This window comes from Amblyraja radiata, unplaced genomic scaffold (assembly GCF_010909765.2).
Source record: "Amblyraja radiata isolate CabotCenter1 unplaced genomic scaffold, sAmbRad1.1.pri scaffold_680_ctg1, whole genome shotgun sequence".
Taxonomy (NCBI): domain Eukaryota; kingdom Metazoa; phylum Chordata; class Chondrichthyes; order Rajiformes; family Rajidae; genus Amblyraja; species Amblyraja radiata.
In genome coordinates, this window is record NW_022630702.1 from 47,417 (window position 1) to 70,219 (window position 22,803).

General features: G+C 47.9%; 1 long non-coding RNA gene across 1 annotated transcript; it reads right to left on the reverse strand.

Moving 5' to 3' along the window:
- Nucleotides 1-254: 254 nt before the first annotated feature.
- LOC116970258 lies at nt 255-16,757 on the reverse strand. The gene is made up of 3 exons (XR_004411086.1): nt 16,748-16,757; nt 8,695-8,799; nt 255-305 (listed from the first exon to the last, which is right to left on the reverse strand). It is a non-coding gene; the product is annotated as an uncharacterized LOC116970258 (long non-coding RNA).
- Nucleotides 16,758-22,803: the final 6,046 nt, after the last annotated feature.

Genomic DNA, 22,803 nt, shown 5'->3' on the forward strand with positions numbered 1-22,803 from the left:
CGTCCCGTCTCATCTTGAACCAATGTCCCTGGTTTTTGATTCCACAACTCTGTGCGTCAACCCGATGTATTACTCTTAGGATGTTGGTCACCTCAAAGATCATCCCTCATCCTCCTGCACATCAAGGAATAAAGTACTATCCAACTGAATCTCTCACTCTAGATCACGACCTCAAGTCCTGGCAACATCCTCATAAATCGTATTTATGCCCTTTCCATCTTTACACCATTTATCCAATGTGCCAAAAACTGAACACAATACTCTAAATACGGCCTCACCAACGTCTTATACAACTACAACATGACCTCCCAACTTTTTTGCTCAATGCTTTGACTAATGAAGGCTGATGTGTCTTTGTATGACCTTGTTGACCTCCCTATCTACCTGTGATGCTACATTCAACCCACTTTGCACCGTTATCTTAGATTTCAAAGATTGCAGTCATAAAATGCAGTAGTACCTCAGCGGGACAGGCAGCATCTCCGGAGAGAAGGAATATGTGATGATTATGGACAAGACTCTTCTTCACACTGATGCTCCCTCCGCTCTACAGTTTATTCACTTTTTACATCGGTTTTATCTCATAGGTACTGACACCTCTGAGCTCACTGATGGTTTCACTTCCCATCTGCTTCTGATTCTGAACACACTTGCACTACAGCTGAACATCCAAATAAGGAAAAATCAAGACTGGACTGTTCCTCCAAGGGCAGCGCTCTCCTCATTTGTACTTTAAATGTCTACGAGGCCCGTTTGTATAATTCTGGTCACCATATTATAGAAATTGTAGAGGGTTGTGCATGTGCCTTTAACATAATGACTTCATCACTACTAAACCACTCCCCATATCACTAGTATAAGTGTAACCTCCCCACCTCTCTCTCTCTCTCTCTCTCTCTCTCTCTCTCTCTCTCTCTCTCTCTCTCTCTCTCTCTCTCTCTCTCTCTCGCTTCGGTGACAGACCACGAACAGCTATGAGAAGCAGTCTGTGTGTGTAGTATGAATAAAGAAGTAGTAAAGATACGGTGTGTGACTAGAAGCTTTACATGGTGTCAGAGACGTACCCTGCGTCTCCTGTCTAACGGGTTTTATTTGTTTCTCTCCCAGTTCCCTTTCCCGTTATCTTGTGTGTCTTCTGTGCCATGGCACACTCTTGCCGCAAACCTGATGTCCTGGTCTTTGACTCGGACATTGCACACCGGTGGGGGGTCTTTCGGCGGGACGTTCATCATTACCTTACGATTGCCCACCCTGCAGCCCTCCCGGTAACGCAAGCCTCCCTGCTCCTCAACCTTGCTGGTCCTGAAGCCCTGGAGCGATCTGAGTCATTCGTCTACGGCGTTGGTGAAGATGCCCGGGACCCGGTATGTCTTATCGCTAAGTTTACTGCGCTGTGTGACATTCCCACCAACAGCATTCTTGAACGGTTCAAAATTTTCTCCCGGCGTCAAAACCCCGGTGAGTCGATTGACAACTACATAGCTGCGTTACGGCATTTAGCGCGACGCTGCCACCTGGACTAAGTGACCCCCGAGCAATTGACCCGCGATGTCCTGATTTATGGGTTGCAGGGCGTGAACCTTCGGTCCGAACTTCTGCGGAAGCCCGATTTGACCTTGGACGATGCCGTGCATGCTTCTCGCATGGCCGCGGCTGTCGCCTCCGCGGTGCCGCCTGCTGCCCAGGACATTAACTTTGCCATTGTTACGGGCCGCCAGCGCCCCTCTGCCCCGCCGCGGCAACGGGTACCCCCAGCGGTGGTGGTGGTCCCCAGCGCTGCCCCAACTGTAACTTTGCCTCCCACCAATTCAATGTCTGCCCGGCGCTAGGCAAATCTTGCAATTTTTGCAGGAAACTGAACCACTTTTCTGCCGCATGCCGTTCCCGTGGGAAACAGGCTTCTGCTCCTCGGGGAATGGTCAACAACCTTGCTAAGGCTGATAGCGCGGTCGGTTCCCAGTACCACCTAGACGAACTCCCCGATTCTGATAACGGCTCCTCCCACGACGACACCAGCATATTCTCGCTGCTGGATGCACCTGCCCTGATTGCAGACCCTTCAGTTCGCGTTGTTGTGAACGGCTCCTCTTTCCCTGCCAAGGTCGATACCGGTGCCGTCGCGAATGTTATGTCCCTGAGCCTCTTCAAGAAGATAAGGTCTGGTGAGAGAGTTACTCCCAACGACTCCCTGCTGCATGCCTACGGGGGAGGCGTGCTGGAACCTGTCGGCACGGCTACATTACTATGCAAGGTCCTGCAGGCCTCTCGACCCCTCACATTTTATCTGCTGGACACTGACAACGTCACCCTGTTGGGCGCACGAGCGTGCCAGGACCTCGGCTTAGTCTCGTTCCACCGTGATATCCATCTGGTGCGCTCCACCCTGGACCCGCTTAACGAGTACCCTGACCATTTCGACGATGTGATGGGCAGGCTGCCCTGCAGCTACAGGATTGTTGTCGACCCAGACGTTGAGCCCGTGATCCGCCCGCCGCACCGCGTCTCCTTTGCCACGAAGGACAAGGTGGAGTCGACTCTGCAACACATGGTGGCAACTGGCGTCCTCAAGGAGGTGACTGATCCCACAAGGTGGGTCTCCACCTTGGTGGTCGCGGCTAAGAAAGACAAGAGCGAAATCCGGATCTGTATCAATCCCAAGGTCCTGAACCTTGCCATCAAGCGCCCACACTGCCCTATGCGGACGGTGGAGGACGTCGCTGCACAGGTTGGGCCGGCCACGGTCTTCTCGGTCCTCGATGCCAAGAGCTCCTTCTGGCAGATACCGTTGGATGAACGTTCCTCCTTCCTGACCACCTTCAGCACGCCCTTCGGCCGGTTCCGGTTCCTCCGCTTGCCGTTCGGGATCAACTCTGCCAGCGAGGTCTTCCAGCGAACGATGGAGCAGCTGTTTGCCGGTCTACTTTGTACCATCATCGTCGACGACATTCTGGTCTACCGTAAGGACATTTCCGAGCACGACCGTCACCTCCGCCAGGTCCTGGATCGGGTCCGCGAGATCAACCTGAAGCTCAACCCGAAGAAGTGTCGTTTCCGCGTCCCGGAGGTCACCTATGTGGGCCACGTTTTCACGGCTGCGGGGCTGAAGCCGGACCCGCAGAAGACGGCTGCGGTCTCCGGGATGTCTGCACCCTCCGACGTGCCCAGCCTGCAGCGCTTCCTGGGCATGGTCAATTATCTCGGGAAGTTCATCCCCGACCTCAGCGAGCTGCGCGCGCCCCTGCGGGAGCTGACCAAAAAAGACATTGCCTGGGCTTGGTTCCCCGAACATCAGAGGGCTTTCGAAATCCTGAAGTCCAGGCTGGTCAGTACCCCTACGCTCAAGTTCTTCGACCTGAAACGTCCTATTGTCCTGACCTGCGACGCTTCCAAGTTCGGTCTTGGTGCCGCTTGCCTGCAGCTCTACGATGACCAACAGCTGCCCGTTTCTTACGCGTCCCGCACCATGACCCCGGCTGAGCAGCGTTACGCTCAAATTGAAAAGGAGTTGCTCGCCGTGGTGTTTGCCTGTTCCAAGTTTAAAGACTATATTCTCGGCAACACCTTCACGGTCGAGACCGACCACCACCCTCTGGTCACTATCTTAAACAAACCCATCCACGTCGCCTCGTCCCGTCTGCAGCGAATGATGCTGCAGCTTCAGCGCTTCACGTTCCGTATTGTGTACCGTAAGGGCAAATAAATGTTTGTGGCCGACACATTGTCCCGCGCGCCGCTGACTTCCACCACCCGCCACCCGTATGAGTCGTCGGACCTGATGGTGCTTAATGTCAATATTGTACCCTCACAACAGATGCAGTCCCTGGTCAAGCACACTGCCATGGATCCTGCCCTACAACAACTTGCCGACGTCATCCGGGGTGGCTGGCCTGACCGTCGCTCGTCCCTGCCGGCCGGCGCCGTGCCCTACTTCCTGGTCTGCGACGAACTGGTGCTGCACGACGGGGTGGTGGTGAAGGGCCACAAGTTTGTGCTGCCTGCTGCGCTGCGGGACCACTACTTCAACGCAGCCCACAGCGGTCACCCCGGGGCCGAAGCAACTCTGTCCCAGGCCCAGAGCCAATTCTACTGGCCAGGCATGGCCAACGACATCAGGGAGAGGGTCTCTGCCTGCTCTACCTGCAATAGTCGGTCCCCACATCAACAACGCCAGCCGCTCCTGCAGCAACCGGCCCCCGCACTGCCCTGGACGGCGGTGGCCACCGATATTTTTGAGTGGCGTGGCAAACATTTCCTGGTTCTGGTGGACTCGTACTCCAGCTGGTTCGAAGTGGACCAGCTGCATTCACTGACATCCGCCGCGGTCATCAGGAGGCTGCGCCGTCACTTTGCCACCTTTGGCTCCCCGGCGAGTCTGCAACCTGACAATGGCAGCCAATTCTCCAGCGCTGAGTTTCGGGATTTCGCTGCCACCTGCAACTTCAGGCATTTCACGAGCAGCCCCGAATGCCCGCAGAGCAACGGCCTAGCCGAACGCGCTGTTCGCAGCGCCAAAGACTTGCTGGAGCACTGCCGGTTATCCGGCTCCGATTTCTGCCTGGCCCTCCTCAATCTCCGCAATATCTCCCGTGACCCTGCCCTGGGCTCGCCTGCACAGCGGCTAATGTCCCGCACTACACGGCCTCCCATCCCGGTTTCCCAGCGGTCGCTCGTGCCCACTGTCCAGCAGCCTAATGCGGCTTTTTCACGGGGCGACTTGACGCAAGATGTAACCAGAGTGAAGTGGTCGTGGTCTAGCACGATATCACATGATATAACGGGGGGGGGGGGGGGTAGATAAAGAGTTCCCACGGTACTCGGCATTTCTGTTATTTGTGCGAGTGACTTGTCCGTCTCCCGAGCTTTCCCGTTAAATCTTGAATGAACATTGTGAAGTGTTGTTAAATCATCACGTGGCACAAATGATGTCACTTTTTTTTCACACACTATAAATATCCTCCCTTGGTTGAATTGGCTCATTTGGAGACATGTTTTACTGTGTATGTGGGAGACACAGATGGACTGAGCACAGTACCTCGGTCTTACTGTGTGTGGGAGAGGAGGAGAAAGAGACGTACACTCACAGAGGCAGAGTCTCTCAGCCTGTGTAAGAGGGAGGGAGAGAGAGAGAGAGAGAGGCACACACAAGGTGGATGTTGTATCTCACCTGCCTGTTTCAGTGACAGACACCCGCCGCCAGTAAATGAAGACACCCCCATCTGTCTCCCCCTCCTCTCCCTCGACTCGCCCACCCTTCCCTCCCAACTCCAGTCCCGTCCCGACCCCCTGGGAAACTGAATAGAGCAACAATCAACTGCTGCCTGTGCGCTGATATGACAATAACGGCTACTTTACTTTACTTTACTTTACTGAGTTAAAGAGTTCCCACGGTAGACTGTAAAAGTGGGACCCTGGTTCTGGACTCCCCCAACATCGGGAAAATTCTTCCTGCATCTAGCCTGTCCAATCCTGTAGATACTGATTAGACCGGTATCTATTTATTTACTTTATTAATGATTTCAATTAAATATTGGGAACATCAGGCCGCAAACGTTATTTCTTGAGTGTTAGTGCTGGACTTTGACTCGACCTTCCTAGTTAGCCGGCTACTGAGACTGAGCCAAGCAATGTCCAGACCTGACTTCAACACAAAGTGATGGAGGAACTCAAAGGGTCAGGCTCGTCCAACGCTCTGTGTTTTGCTCGTGATTCCTGCGTCTGCAGTTCCTCGTGTCTACAGACCAGAGTTGCCACTTGACTCCGAGATGACCATCACAGAGCATACGGAAGATAGACACGAAATGCTGGAGTAACACAGCGGGACGGGCAGCATCTCTGGAGAGAAGGAATGTGTGACGTTTCGGTTCGAGACCCTTCTTCAGAGTCTCGTCCCGAAACGTCACCCATTCCGAGGGTCTCGAATAAGGTAGGTAGTAGTTCAGGAATGCTCTGTGGTTGGTGTTAGGATGGTTCAGTCACATAAGTGCTCAAATGTAGGCACCGTTTTCGCAGTGGAAGCTCCGAGACTGTGCAGCGGGCGATTGTCGTGTTGGCTGGGACTCCTGTTATCCATGCAGGGGATTGACCTCAGTCTGAAGAAGGCTCTCGACCCGAAACGCCACCCGTTCCTTCTCTCCAGAGTTGCTGCCTGTCCGGCTGAGTTGCTCCAAGCAACTGGTGTCTATCTTCAAAGGACCGACCACCGGGCTGGATGTCGGGGCTGGCGTGTTGCGTTTCACAGACCGAACTGTCCAATTAATGGTAACAGATGGGCACTGAGGGAAGTCCCCCCCCCTCTCTGTTTATCTGCCCTTTCTTTAACTTTTGTGCCTCTATGCAAGTATCTCTCTCTCCCTCCCCCCTACTTCCACCCACACACAATAATGCTGGAGAAACTCAGCGGGTGCAGCAGCATCTATGGAGCGAAGGAAGTAGGCAACGTTTCGGGCCGAAACGTTGCCTATTTCCTTCGTTCCATAGATGCTGCTGCACCCGCTGAATTTCTCCAGCATTTGTGTGTGGGTGGAAGTAGGGGGAGGGGGGGGGGGGGGAGAGATACTTGCATAGAGGCACAAAAGTTAAAGAAAGTGAGGTACCTGAACACTCAAACATGAAAAAGAATGAAAATGTGATTATTTCACCTCCCTTCAACTATTTTGTTTCAGAATGAGAGGGATTATAACATTAGAGGCATTCATCTTGTAGTGATGTGTTAATGAAGAATTGCAGACATCAATCTGATAGTAAAAAATATATTTATTTAACAATGAGGTAAAACAAGCACTGACAATCAAACTGCTCAGTTACTCACCGTTCGCAGGAGTTCCCACGGTGCCCGCAAGAGTTATTACGGATATCGCACGGATATCGCACTGGCCACTATGTTCATACAATGTTGCAATGCTCAACCACAAGTGTACAAGTCACTTTTGGAGAAATTCAAACTTTCTTGAATTTACTCCCGAGTGACCAGTTACACGATTACCTGCCGTTAGCGCTACGGTGGTCCACGGTGGTCCACGAATGCCGTACTGTTATCGCACGAGGTTCCCACGATGTTAAACTCTGGTTAACTCTTGCGTCAAGTCGCCCCGTGAAAAAGCCGCTTAAGGCTGTCCAGGAGCGCATTGCCCACAAGCACGAGGTCCAGAAGCGCTCCCACGACAAGTCCTGCCGCCCCCTCCCACGCCTGTTCCCTGGCCAGGTGGTACGTATGCAATCCCCCTCCGGCGACTCTCGTCTGGCCGTGGTCGTCGAGTCTGCTAGCTCGCCACGTCCCTACCTGGTTGACCATGATGGCACCGTCTATCGCCGGTCCCGTCAGCACCTTCGTCTGGTCAATGAGCCTCCTCCTCCTCCTTCTGCCCCTTTTGCACCTCCCGTGGCTTCGGCTTCTCCGGCCCCTCCTCGGATGCCTCGCACCCTGCCTTCTCAGCTTTATCACCCTCCACCTCCTGCCTCTAGCCCGATTCAGCAGCCTCGTCCACCTGCCGCTGCTACCGTTTCGCCCCCTCGGTCTCCTCCCCCCCCCCTGGATCTCCGGTTCGTACTCCCCCCCCAGTCCCGTCTCCTGTTGTTCCTGCGGAGAAGGAAAGTGGCGAGTTGCGTACCCGCTCCGGGCGCGTGGTCAGGCCCCCTGACCGTTATGGGGACTATGCTTAAACACTGTTGTTAAATTGCTACTAGCGCATGAGTCGTGGTCGCCCTGTCATTCTGTTTTGTTTCGTTTCCAAGGGGAAGGATGTAGAGGGTTGTGCATGTGCCTTTAACATAATGACTTCATCACTACTAAACCACTCCCCATATCACTAGTATAATTGTAACCTCCCCACCTCTCTGTTTCTCTCTCTAGCTTCGGTGACAGCCCACGAACAGCTATGAGAAGCAGTCTGTGTGTGTAGTATGAATAAAGAAGTAGTAAATATACGGTGTGTGACTAGAACTCTTTACAGAAATGATGTCCTATTCCCAGAAGCAATGCGGAACAGATTCACCAGGATGTTATCTGGAATGAACATCGTTAGTTAGAAGACTGATTCGATTGGGCGGGATTGATCTTTTTGGAGCGCAGGAGGATGACGGGTGATCGAATAGAAGCATATAAGATCATGAGGTAAAGATCGTGTAGATGCATAGCGTCTCTTGCCTTGAGTAGGCCAATCGAGCTCCGGAGGACATATGTGAAGGAGAACATATTAATTAGGGTTAACTTCTTCACACAATGGGTGGTGGATGTATGGAACAAGCTGCCGGAGGAACAATGTAGCCTCACCAACGTCGTATACAACTGCAACATGACTTCCCGACTTCTATAATCATTGCGGTGATCGATGAAGGCCAATGAGCCAAAAGGCTTTATTTCCAACATATCTAAATGTGATGTTATTTTCTACTCAATCTGCACCTGTCATCCGAGGTCCCTCTGCTCTACAGTTAATTCACCTTTGGTCCACAACAATTCCCAGGACATCTCACGTAACAACCAGTTCACAATTCCGTCGCACACTGCTCAGATATATTTCCACCGGTGACACCAATGGCAACATTTGCCTCATGCTGCCCACTGCAGATGAATGGACATATATGCTGTACCAAAAATTGAATGTTAAAAATGTGTTTTACCAGGTGTATCTTGATGTGAATCTCTTCTCCCCTCTTTCTTTCGCCCCGCGTCTGCAACCTCATCTGCAACATGACCTCCCAACATCTATACTCAATGTTCTGGCAGATAAAGGCCAATGAGCCAAAAGCCGTTTTGACCAACCTATCTACATGTGATGCTACTTTCAACGAACTATGTACCTGTCGTCCACGATCCCTCTACAGTTAATTCACCTTTTTGCCTCGGATCCAGCTCATCGGCACTGACACCTCCGAACCCACTGATCATTTAATTTCCCATCTGTGTCTGATTCTGAATATACTTGCACTACAGCTGAACATACAAATAAATAAAAATCAATACTCAACTGCACATCTAAGTACAGCGCTCTCCTCAGCTGTGTTTCAAATATTTGCGAGGCCGTTTTGTGTAGTTGTGCTCACCATATTATAGGAATTATGTCCTATTGCCAGGGACAGTGTGGAACAGATTCATCAGGATGTTATCTGGGATGTTTGGCGTTAGTTAGAAGACAGGTTAAATCGGGTGGAATTGGTCTCATTGGAACGGGAATGCAGAGGGGCGACATTACTGAGGCTTGTAAATGTATGTAAACTACAGCAGGATTGAGTAGATGGTCACAGTTATTTCCCAGGTTGGGGCAATCTAAAACTAGAGAATTTAAGTTTAATCGAAAGGGGAAATATTTAAGGGAATTCTGATGGGCAGATATTCCACCCCACATTTCCAGGTCCATGGCTCCCTGAATGTAATAACAACAGTAGATAGTGTTAAAGATGCATATGGTACAAATCCGTTCATTGAGCAAGGAATGGTTGTATGTCTCAGGAATTGGTGCTGGGCTCATTGATGTTTGACGTCTATAGCAATGAGTTGCATGAACATGTACAAGGACTAATGTTTTAATTTGTAGTTGACAACAAATTAAAGTTTGTTGTTGACACCTAAGTAGTTATCAATAGATAGACAATAATCAATAAACAATTCGGCCATTCGGCCCGTCAAGCCAGCACTGACATTCTCTGTGATCATAGCTGATCATCCACACTCAGTACCACATTCCTGACTCTACCTGGACTCCGCTATCTTTAAGAGTTCTATCCAACTCTCTCTTGAAAGCATACAGAGAATTTCCTCCATTGCCTTCTGAGGCAGAGAGTTCCACATTTTCGCAAACCACTGTGTGAAAAAGTTTTTCCTCATCTCTGTTGTAAGTGGCTTACCCCTTATGCTTTTAATTTAAGTAGGAACTTTTTCAACTTGGAAAGTGGGCTGAGAAATAGCAAATTGTGTTTCTTTCAGATATTGTGAGGTTTTAATTTTGGGAAGTCAAATCCGGGCATCATCTTCACCGTGAATGGTAGGTACCAGGGGAGTGTTGTAGAGCAGAGGGATCTAGGAGGAAAAGCACATGGTTGCAAGAAAACGGAAGTACAAGGAGATAGGGTGGAGAAGAGAGTTTTTTTGGCACAATGTTTCCATCAGTCACTGAATATAACGGAGAAGTTGGAAAGTTAAGGTAAGCTGGACAAGATGTTGGTGGGGATGTTCTTGGAGTAATGTGTTCATTTCCGTCACCATGATTAGGAAATACACAACTAGTTTTTGAAGAGTGCAGACAATATTTTCCAACAAGTTGACTGGAAACAATGGTCGGAGATAGAAGGAAAGGTTGGGCACGCCAGAACTTTATTCCCTGGAGCGCAGTAGGATTGCATTGATCATAGCTAGCGTAATGATAATAACACACAGACATTTGGACAAGGACATGTGCGGAATGGTTTAGAGGGAGATGATTCATATGCGGGATAATGGGAATAGCTCAGAAGAAATATAATGCACTATCGTTCTCCATGAAAGACGATCAAACTGTGTCTGAAGTTTGCGCCAGGCACAGCACAGAATTAAACATCAACAGGTGTCCACATTTCTAAAAGATGCAGATGAGGTAGAAAACATAATATAATTGGCTGTCATATACATTGGCATTTTTAATAACAGTCCCTGCTCATTGAAGTGTTCGTTTCAGTTTCTACCGGTACCAAGTTTACACTGCAGGATGGGAGATATGATTAATACATAGGCACATAAAAGAGTCTGCGTGAGTGGCAGCTTTCTCTGTACTGCTGTGTGGACATCCTAGGCGGATGAGTTGGTAATTTACACTCAAACGAACTTGATGTCTGGTCTGTGGGTTTTAATTCACATCTACCTGCTATTGGACTGAAGTTGTTCACTACAGAATAACCAACATAGATTGAACAGAGCCACAGCTAGTGTTCACCGGCTGGAACTAATATTCCTAACTGGACATACGGCACAGTTACTTCACTCCCCCTTTCTCAGATCTGTAGCTGCACATTAATTTTCCGCATTATATGTTTTTCTTTCAATGATATGCCGGAGAGAGGCAATTATTATTTGTAACTACTGTTTATTAAGATGAAAATAAAAATCAATGCAACCTCATCTGTCGTGATGGATGGAGAAAGATCAGCAAGATGGAGTTAGTTCTCATTACAGATGAGATTAATTATGGATACTGTACTTCAGTTAACCCTTTATAGTCAAACATTTGAACTAAAAAAGAAGGGATTCTTTATGTTACATAATTTCAAATGTAAAACATAACAGTCAGATGTAATTAGATCATGTCACTGCGTATCCACTGACCACTCTGATAATATCACTGCTTATCCAGACCCATCACTGACCACACTGTCGTCAGACATAGGCAAATTTTACTTCGGAGTCACGTGAGTGACTACGTGAAGAAGGCCGTCATCCCACTTGGCGCGTCATTACGTTGACTCGCTTTGCGCAAACGAGCCGACTGGCGGCAGCATTCGCGCTGTCCAGCGGTAAGTTTAAACCATCAAGGTAAGTTTTAAACTTACCTCTGGGATTGGTTTTTGTTTTGCAGGAAACACATTACAGAGTTTGCCTGCTGGATTGGGGGCGAAGTCTGGACGAGACGCGGGTAAATCACTATGGACCGCGGGAACCCCAGTCACGGATAGGGAATCCCAGTCATGACCTCGGGGATAACCGGAAATGGACCGCGAGATCCGCTACGGACACCGCTGTAGTGCGAGGTGCCGGTTGAAATTCGCCTCTCAAAGCGCTGGCACTGATGCCGACAGTACCAAGCCAGCCGTTGGTGGTTAGTCATAAAAAATGTATCTCCCTCTCTGCGGAGGGGAGTGCAGGGAAGAGGCCCATCCATTAAAACAAAACGGGCCAGGAATACCTAGTCAAACCCAATTGGAGGGTTAGCCATTAAATTATATCTCATCCCTGCAGAGGGGAGTCCAGGGAAGAGGCCCATTCATTAAAACAAAACGGGTCAGGAGTACCTGGGCAAACCCAATTGGAAGGTTAGCCACTATTTGATTTCTCGCTCTGAGGAAGGGAGCGCAAGGAGAAAGCACGCAAACATTTCGGGCCAGGAGGATTCCGGATGGAGAGGATTACCTCCTACATGGGTAACGTGTTTAAATGTTCAAACCCACATGGGGCACCTGGTGGAGAGGAGCTCCACAATGATATACTTCAAAGGAGGGAGATATCAGCCCGGCTATTATGGAGAACCCGCAGGCAGCGGCACCTGATTCATGGTTGCACAAATGTATCCTGCTCTGAGGCGAGGAGCACCCAAGGTCAGTTTCAGTCTGACTCAAATCAAGAACCTGATGTAGGTCCGCTGGGGGGGCCATGTCAGCGCAGGTATCGCAGGGGCCTGCAGCAGCACCTATTTTCAGGGCTGCCTAAAAATCTCGCTCTCTGTGGATGGGAGTGCGAGTGATCAGTAGGTAACTGATCTCAAATTTAAAGTATGAACATATTAAAGTACATGCATATGGCCTCAAGAGTACTGGCAAACAAAGGGTTTGCTGCCAGAAGAGTTTGTATCCAGCCGTTGGCAGGATTCCGGAAAGAGGCCAGAGTTCTCAAGCTACAAGTGACGGCAAGGGAACAGCGCTATCAGGGTGACATTGGAGAAACCTGCCCCCGAATCCTCTCTTGAGGTAAGAACAGAAGAAGGAAGCAAACGCTGTCGGACTAATCAAGCTACCAACGACAAGCACAGCTTCATCAGTAGGCGACAACACATCCCACACCTCCATAGGGGTAAGCGGTTCACTGATGCCGGTGGTAGCTTGAAAGCTGGGCACGGAAATATGATCAGAGTCGTCTTTGAATGGCAGACTCAGAGTTACGGCCAGAATTGTCTTACAAGGCAGGCTCAGTATGATGAGGTTTCAGACCAAGACCCAAGCAGGGGTCAGGAGAAACATGGAATCCACACCCCCTATCAGTCCTACCCCAATCAAGGAGAGAAAAAAATCCCGCATCAGCAGCCTTTGGGCTTACCACAAGACCACCGGTAGACATGGAGGTAGGTGGGTCTGGGTCTACCGAAACAAGCGATTGTGGACCAGTTACATGTTGGTAATTTTACTCTTGTGTATTTTTTTGTTCAAAATGAAAAACAACATGAGTTCCATATCTGGTTTATAAAAAACAGATAATAACATGTGATTACTTTTACTGCACAACATACCTAGGTTCCAATCAAACTTGGAATTGGGACCGGAGTTGTCTTCGATGCAGGCCCAGTATTATGCGCAGGATTGCCTTTCAGGACAGATGACAGATGGAGGATATCACTTCATGCAGGTTTAACTCGTATGTGCAGTACAGACTTTCAGAATAATACATTTTGTTACAGTCTAACAACTGTTTTATAGGAGCTATATGGCAAGCATCAATCTCAAAGATGCATGCTGTGCAGTTCCTATTCCCTGGAATCGCCAGATATATTTGAAATTTACCTGGATGGGACTATTATAACAGTTAAAGCGTTGGAAAATAGGCTAACTACAGTTCCCAGGTTTATTTACCAAATTTCCAAACGGAGCTTGGGCTGCTCAGCGCTCAAGAACATTAGTTATCATTTATCAGGAATGATGTTAAACGCTGGGTTTTGTAAACAATTAACTGTTATAGGCCCAAACTATATTTGAAGAATCTGGGTCCCACCCATCTAGTTAAATTTAAGTTGACACCCATCAGAACTACTGATTATTGGGGATAACATTTAACTATCAACTAACAAGGGATTACACCCTGGAGCAAGATATGCAATTCACAGCACACTGCAACAACCTCGTTGGTTATTAAGCAGTTTTATATTCAGCAAGATGTAGTTGACAATGTAGCAGCTGTGTATCCGCGGTGCAAATTGGGATTTGCATTACCTGAAGTTAAAACATGCAAATAATTAACCTCCCTAGCACCATATAGGTAATTTCAAATACACCTATGCTATCCTCAGCTGACGCTAATGAAATCACGATGGTATCAATATTCTGCATGGCTCCAGTATTTTTGGTCGGATATACTTAGTATTACAATTGATACTAGTGCTCAAAGATGAAGAGTATGGTATTCCATCTCCAGTTACGGAGGCGGATGCGGGTTGCAAAATTTAGCAATTTTCAGTAATTGGTATTAACTACCTATAACTCGGTGCATTCTATACGTTAAAGGTTATTGTAAGACTGTGCACAATCTGCATGCTCAACTCCATATCGATACAATATGGGGGTGGCATATGTCAGTCACATGGGTGCTATGAAGTTTAAATATCCTGTGATATTTACCTAATCTTTTGAAACTACTATCTCATGTGAAATCTCTGAAACACAGGGATGTTGGACTACAAAGTATTTAATGTCATTTTGGCTCGAAGGAACATCGAATATCGATAAGTTTACATACAAGCGTATTTACCAGCTGCAAAACATGTGGCGTACAGTGGCAAAATATACATTATCGCCACTTGGTGGAGGAATTATTGCATGTGTGTTTCTCCATTATGCCTCATCAGTGAGGTTTTGCAATTTATACAGCAAGACACCGCTTCAGGCCTCAATCTGCCTGACTGACATATGCACCACGGTTCCCGCTAATATAGGGAATTATACAGAACCTATATATCAGAACTGAACGAGGAGGAGGCCTCAAATGCAGGCTCAGACACAGGGCAGATCAGTTTTCAGAGATTAATCGGTCCAAGTCGGTACACAGGTAAGCAAAAAACGGAGGCAACAGTGCAATCAAGGAGCAGGCAAAAACAGTGGTCGAAAAACAGGCAATGGTCGAGATAACAAGGTCAAAAGATTTCTAGAGCTGGCACGAGGTGAAACAAAGTAACATACACAACGAACTGGCAATGAAAACTAAAACACAGAGGCTTAAATACACAGACTAACAGGGGATACGAGGCACAGGTGAAACACATCAGGGCGGGGCCAATAATCACACGAGGGGAAACAATATGACAGGAAATGGGACCTGAAACGAGAGGAGATGTGAGAGACCAAAATAAAACAATAATGCAAACAATAATAATAAAAACAATAAGAAATAGAAACTTGATCAAACGTGAGACCTGACAGTACCCCCCCCCCCCCCCCCCCCCCCCCCCCCCACGGCCGGCTCTTGACGGCCCAGGATCTTCAGGATGTTGGCGCCAATATTCCCTGATAAATGCAGGGTCGCATATGTTGCGAGCCGGCACCCAAGACCGCTCCTCAGGTCCATAACCCTGCCAATCCACAAGATACTGACGACCACGACCACGCCGGCGCATCCCCAGCAACCGGCTGACCGTAAACACTGGACCCCCATCAAGGAGCCGGGGAGGCGGAGGGGGTTTTGAGGCAGGGACCAGAGGGCTATCCTTAAATGGCTTCAGTCGGGAGACATGGAAAGTAGGTTGGAAACTCAAGGCACGGGGGAGTTGGAGACGAACCGCCACAGGATTGATGACCTTCGATATGGTGAAAGGACCAACAAAACGAGGAGCCAGCTTCCGGGATTCCAACCTCAGAGGTAAGTCTCGAGTGGAGAGCCACACCTTTTGGTCAGGTGACTATACTGGAGCCGGCGTTCTTCCACGGTCAGCCATCCTCTTGTAACGCGCAGAACTGCGCAACAGCATCCGACGAGCCCCATTCCAAACCTTGCGACAGCGACGGACGAGAACCTGAGCGGAGGGCACACCGGACTCCTTCTCCACAGCAGGGAACAATGGCGGTTCATAACCATAGGCACACTGGAATGGAGAGAGTCCAGAGGATGAGCAAGGAAGTGTGTTGTGTGCATACTCCACACAAATAAGGTGGTTGCTCCAAGTTGAAGTGGTCTATGCCACCAAGCACCGCAGTCCTGTCTCCAATTCCTGGTTAAGGCGTTCAGTCTGCCCATTGGATTCCGCGTGATAACCAGATGTAAGGCTGACAGTGGCGTCCATCAGAAAACAGATCATTCAGGAGCAAACGTTCCAGCACCTGGTGTACATGCTGCACATGGGAAGTCTCGTCTGGAGAAAAGATCAAAATGTCATCAAGGTATACAAACACAAATTTGTTCAGCATGTCACGTAATACATCATTAACCAGGCCTTGAAAAACTGCTGGGGCATTAGTAAGTCCAAACGGCATGACCAGATATTCATAATGACCACTGGGTGTGTAAAACGCAGTTTTCCATTCATCCCCCTCCCTTATCCTCACCAGATGATAAGCATTTCTAAGATCTAACTTAGTGAATACTTTAGCGTCTTTTAACAGTTCAAATGCAGAGGAGATAAGAGGAACAAGGTACCTGTTTTAACAGTAATGTCATTGAGTCCTCTGTAGTCAATGCAGGGCCGAAGTGCGTTATCCTTTTTATCCCCAAAGAAGAATCCAGCTCCTGCAGGTGAAGAGGAAGGTCTGATGATCCCAGCAGCAAGGGCGTCGTCAATGTACTTTTCCATGGCGAGCCGCTCAGGTGAAGACAAGGAGCAGAGATTACCCTTAGGAGGCGCTGTACCTGGCAGAAGGTCGATGCAGCAGTCGTACGGTCTATGCGTTGGAAGAGATGTGGCCTTAGCCCTGTTGAACACCTCCTTCAGCTCCAGATAACACGAGGGAACATTGGTGAGATCTGGAAAGTCCCTCTCCCTTGAACGGGGAGGCTGCCGGAGGGTGGTCCTGGAAGATCCCAGCAAACTGCTCCTCGACGGATCCTTCATAGGCTCAGGAGAAGAATCATGCACCAGACAGGTGAGTTTACAGTTATTCCCCCAGGATATTACTTCCCCAGTACCCCAGTTCTTGTGAGGATTATGGTCAGACAGCCAAGGGAGCCCCACAACCAGAGGATGAAGAGAAGAGTCGAGGGGGTGAAAACTGATGGTCTCAATGTGATTACCTGCCACGATGAGTTGAACAGGTTGACTTCGGTGAGTTACCCTGCACAGTAGGCGCCCATCCAGTGCACCAGCCTCCAGAGGATTTTGAAGCTTTTCACGTTCCAGCTTGAATTGATCAGCCAAGCGAATGTCCAATAAGTTCTCATCTGCCCCAGAATCAACCAAAGCATGCAGGGAGTGACGCTGGGAATGCACCAACAATTGTACAGCCGTGAGTTGGCGAGTGGAAAGGCTCATAGGAGCGGTACAACTCACCAATGTCCTCTCTTTCATTGGTGAGCTTTGTCTATTACTGAACAGCTATTCAACAAATGTCCCAGTCCACCACAGTAAAAACACCTCCCCTCTCTTTGATAGCTTCAGATAATCCATTGCGAAAAGCATCCAACAAAGCAGCCTCATTCCATCCACTCTTAGCAGCAACAGTTCGAAAGTCAATAGCTAAATCCATAACAGTGCGATTACCCTGTTTCATGGAGACCAGGTGCTGTGAAGCCTCTCGGCCAGGATTGGAGTGATCAAACCTGCGGGACAGAGCTTCCATGAATAGGACCGACGTCTGGCCAACTGGAGAATTCCGAGACCATTCCGCCGTGGCCCAACCCCCCGCTCTGCCCGACAGCTGCGTGATGATAAAGGCTACCCTTGAGCGTTCTGATGAAAAGGAAGCCGCATGAAGTTGGAAATGCAGTCCACACTGAATCAAAAAAGGTCTACACGTCTCCGATTCCCCCGAGAAGTGTTCCGGTCTTGCCAGGTGGACGAATGCAGACGCTGCGGCAGCCGTGGCCATCGGAGCTCGTGGAGACACATACAAGGAAACAGACTCGGCAGGCACGGGAGCCGCGGTAAGAAATAAAAGAATCCAGCCGAGCAACCAGGTGTTCAAACCGGGAACTTAAAGTGTTCACCTGTGAGCCGGTGTCCGCATCGAACCCCTGCTGACGCTCGCCGAGATCCCGGAACCCGGCGAAGATCGAGGTGAGTTGACCCTCGTAATGCGAGATGCGCTCCTCTTTCTTATGGAGCGCTGCACGAAAAAGATCAGAGCCCGCTGAGTCCATTGTAGGCCAGTTCGTAATATCAGACCTGAACGAGGAGGATTACTCAAATGCAGGCTCAGACACAGGGCAGATCCGTTTTCAGAGTTTAATCGGTCCAAGTCTGCACAGGTAAGCAAAAAACGGAGGCAACAGTACAATCAAGGAGCAGGCAAAAACAGTGGTCGAAAAACAGGCAATGGTCGAGATAACAAGGTCAAAATATTTCTAGAGCTGGCACGAGGTGATACAAAGTAGCATACACAACGAACTGGCAATGAGAACTAAAACACAAAGGGCTGAACTACACAGACTAACAGGGGATAACGAGACACAGGTGAAACAGATCAGTGCGGGGCCAACAATCACACGAGGGGAAACGACATGACAGAAAATGGGACCTGAAACGAGAGGAGATCTGAGACACCAACATAAAACAAGAATGTAAACAATAATAATAAAAACAGTAAGAAACAGAAACTATATCAAACGTGAGACCTGACACTATATGGTTATTCAAAGCATAAATATTTGCTGGTAGAGCCTATGACTCGGGAGACCAGCCTCTCCATGATACATCAAGTCATTGACTTGAAGACACCGAGCCGATTTCCTGCGCCGCGGGTTGTCTGACAAATCCGTAGTGTGCTCACTGCAGAATGCAGGATAGCACCAAAAAGGCAGAACATCTCCACTTCAGCAGATGGAAAACGGTTTAGCTGAATACACATGCACATGCTATACAGCACGTATAACATATGTCCTAGATTTAATTTCTTATGAGTCTTTGACAATACTCAGTTAGAGTGCCATTAAATGGTGCAAACGTGCTTCCCATCATATTTGCTGCAGCAAGTGGAACCCACTCTGTCGGGCCTCACTCTCTGATATCCAGAATTATATAAGATATCTTAACACAAGTTCTCCCAGGCCCAGTAACGTGCGAGTATGAGACATGACGAAATGTTAACATTAATTCAGAAGGGGGCTCCAGCTACATCCTTATCTCAAGCCGCATCTCAAAACGTAATAATCCTCTCGGCACTGGCCTCAGTGCAACGAGTCCAGTCATGACATAAATTAGCACTGGACAGGGTGGTTACATAAGTTAATAACATAATATATTATGTTTTGATTTAACAAACCAGAGCTAACCAGGCGTGAGGTACATACAGTTTCATGGCATAACCGACGGACCTTCGGGAATGTGTGGTCACACATTCACAACGTTAGGTCTAGATCACTTAGAGCCTTAAGGCTCCAAACAAAGCAATATTTTGGGGAAGAAATATATACATATGTATACATTTCATAACAAGTTTAGTTCTACCATCTTCAGGTGGTAAAACGGGAGTTTGGTGAATGCAGGAGTCAATACTTATATTTTAACACGCACTCCACCGGGGCTGCTACCAAATCAGCTCATAGGATTACGTACGTTTGCTTCGGACAACATCCTAGCAGCTGCTGGATGGTCAAACGAACATACTTTACCAACTTTTAATACAACCTTTGGCAAATCGGGGGTATTTCCCAACTCCATTTTTGACTCTGTTAATAGTTTCCTCTGGATGAAAGGGGTCACTATTATTTTCATTGGATGATCAAGCATCAGCATAACAAACCAAGTCATGTCAGAATGCATGAATCTTTTTTCACTCATCCATGGTCAATTCAAGCAGTGTGTTACGCATGGATTCGAATCCGGCGTGAAATCACAGAGCTTTGAAACCTTCACGTAGTCACTCACGTGACTACGAAATAAAATAGTAAGATTAAACGAGAATTTACCAGTTTGAAGTTTGATCTTGATTTTATGAGGAGTTACGATGAGCCATTACGTGCCCACCGCTCCCACTCTCATATTATCAAGGTCACATGGTAATTCCAGATCTCAAATTCTTAATATGTACATGGGCAACTACTTGTTTCTGTGATTCCACACCGCTGCTTTGAAGAATGACGCGCCAAGCGGGATGACGGGCTTCTTCACGTAATCGCTAATCGTAACTCATCATAAAATCAAGATCAAATTTCAAACGGGTGTTCTCGTTTAATCTTACAATTTATTTGAATCACCCATTCCCAGGCCAACTCACATAACAACCAGTTACCCAGTTCTGTCGCACACTGCTCAGATATATTTCACCAATGGCACCATTGACAGCATTTGCCTGGTGCTGAGCCACTGCAGATGTTTGGACATGTTTGCAGAATAAATCTACATGGGTGACCATTGGATAGAACTGCAGTAATAATAATGTAAAAACGTGTGATTAACCTGCTTTGTCTTGAAATGAATCTGTTCTACGATCCCAGTATAGAGATCCACGGACAAGTGAGTAATATCTTACTGCTATATTAGTGCACACTCCCTTAAGCTTTAGAGCCGTAGCTTCATAGATTCTCACAACATCTTCGGCCCAGCCAGCACACACCGGCCAACGTGCCTCATCCCCATATCCCTATAAACGTCCTGGCGTAGCACCTGTCTAAATGTCCCGTAAAGTTTGCGATAGTACTTTTTGTTCGTTGCTTATATAGCTACAAGGAGAGATATCTGAATGGATATAAAAAAAGGCTTAATGGAATGAAGCAGAGGGTGACGGCTGCTTCCCGGACTGGAGGCCTGTGCCTCGGTTTTCAGCGCTGGGCCCGTTAATGTCTGTCATATGCATCAATGATTTGAATGAGAACACAACGAGAAACATTAGCAAGTTTGCAGATAAAACAAATGTGGATGGTTGTGCAGAATATGAAGATGATTGTGACTAATTGCAGTAGCATCTTGATCGATTAGCCAAGTGTGTTGAGGAATGGTTGATGGAATTTAATGCTGAGAAATAGAGGCATTGCGTTGTCCAACATAGGCGGGACCAACAAAGTGAATGATTGAGCACTATGTATAAGTTGTATAAGACCTTAGTGAGGCCGCATTTGGATTATTGTTTTCCGTTCTGGGTACTGTGGTACTGGAAAGATTTTGCAATCTGGAAACATCACAGATACATTTTACAAGTATGTCGTCAGGGTCTGGCCTATAGGGTTAGGTTGAGTAGGCAGAGACCCGATTCCTTCATGCGCAGGAGGAAGAAGGGTGATTTTATAAAGGTGTACAAGATCATGAGAGGAATATATCGGGTAGAAGCACATATTCTCTTGCCCTGATTGAAGAATCGAAGTGCAGAGGACACAGGTTTAAGTTGAAGGGGAAAAGATTAAATAGAAATCTGACGTATACCTAGTTCACATAAAGGGTGCTGGATGCGTGGAAAAGATACCAGAGGAGGTAGATGAGGCAGGGACTTTCGCGACATTTATGATACAGTTAGATAGGTATGTGATTAGGACAGGTTTGGAGGGATATGGACCAAATGCAGGCAGAAGGGACTTGTGCATATGGGGCATGTTGGCCGGTGTGGGCAAGTTGGGCCGAAGAGCCTGTTTCAACACCGTATCACTGTAGGACTCTTTGATTACCGGGCTGATCTATCTCCTCTTGCAGCTCGTTTCACACACCCACCACCCTTTATGTGAAAAATGACCCCTCTGTGCGTTGACCCGATCTATATCTCTTATTATTTCAATCGCCACTAAAAGATCACCCCTCGTCCTCCTGTGCACCAAGAATGGGCAGATATTCCATGCCAAAGGTCGAGCAATCTTTACATAAGAGGTGGTGGAGGCAGATACCACCACAGCAAATAAACATCATCTGGACAGCTGTTTTTCACGGATAGGAACGGATGGAAATGGGACAAAAACAAGTGAATGACATCACCACAGACAGGCGCTTCGGTCTCCATGGACAAGTCGGGCCAAACCCATTTGTTGCCCGCCCATTTGACGCACCACTGGAATCACTGGTTCTGTAATATCTAATGTCCTCTGTCATCGGCCTCCCCAGTTGTAGCCACATAGCAGACACATCACTGACCGCATAACAGTGGCGATACTGTATTGGGTGGTGTTGTCACTAACAACAGAGGCGCATCGATCATCTCCCTCGCAAGTGTCCAATAGGTGTTTCACTCTCCTCAAACTAAACTCTAGCCTGGAAATCCAAGGAATTAAACATCAATCGGAGTGGAATTTTCTCAAAGCTGCGAATTAAACACCAAATTTTATAACTGTCTATCATTTACGTTGGCCATTTTAATATGGCCATGATTATTGAAGTGTGTCTTTGATTTTTAATGTGTACCATGCAGACGCAGCAGTGACGGAGAAATGCTCTCTTGAATTAATTGATAAATAGGCACAGAAATATAGACTGAGTGTGTGAGAGCTCTCTCTAAATTCACTAGAATTTAGCAAGAAGAAAGAGGATCTTAGAAACATATACAATTCCTAACGGATTGGACTGGGGGAGTCCAGAACTAGGGCTCACATATTAACAATAAGGGGTAGGCCATTTCGGACTGAGGTGAGGAAAATATTTTTCACCCAGAGAGTTATAAGTCTGTGGAATTATCTGCCACAGAAGGTGGTGGAGGTCAATTCACTGGATGTTTTCAAGAGATAGTTAGATTGAGCTCTTAGGGCTATTGGAATCAAGTTATATGGGGTGAAATCATGAACGGGGTATTGATTTAGGATGATCAGACATAGTCATATTGAATGGCTCAAAGGGCCGAATCGCCTACTGCTGCATCTATTATATGTGCCTCTATGTTTCCAAACCACTGTGGACATCACATTAACAATCAGACCGACCTTGTTGCCTGACCTGTGGCTTTACATTCACATGTACGTCAACTGGATTGACGTAGTTCAGTATAAAATAAACCGCAGATTGAACAGAGTCTCGTCTTGTGCTCACCGGCTGGAACTAATACGCCACACTGGGTGAAGCGCACAGCACAGTTACTAAAACT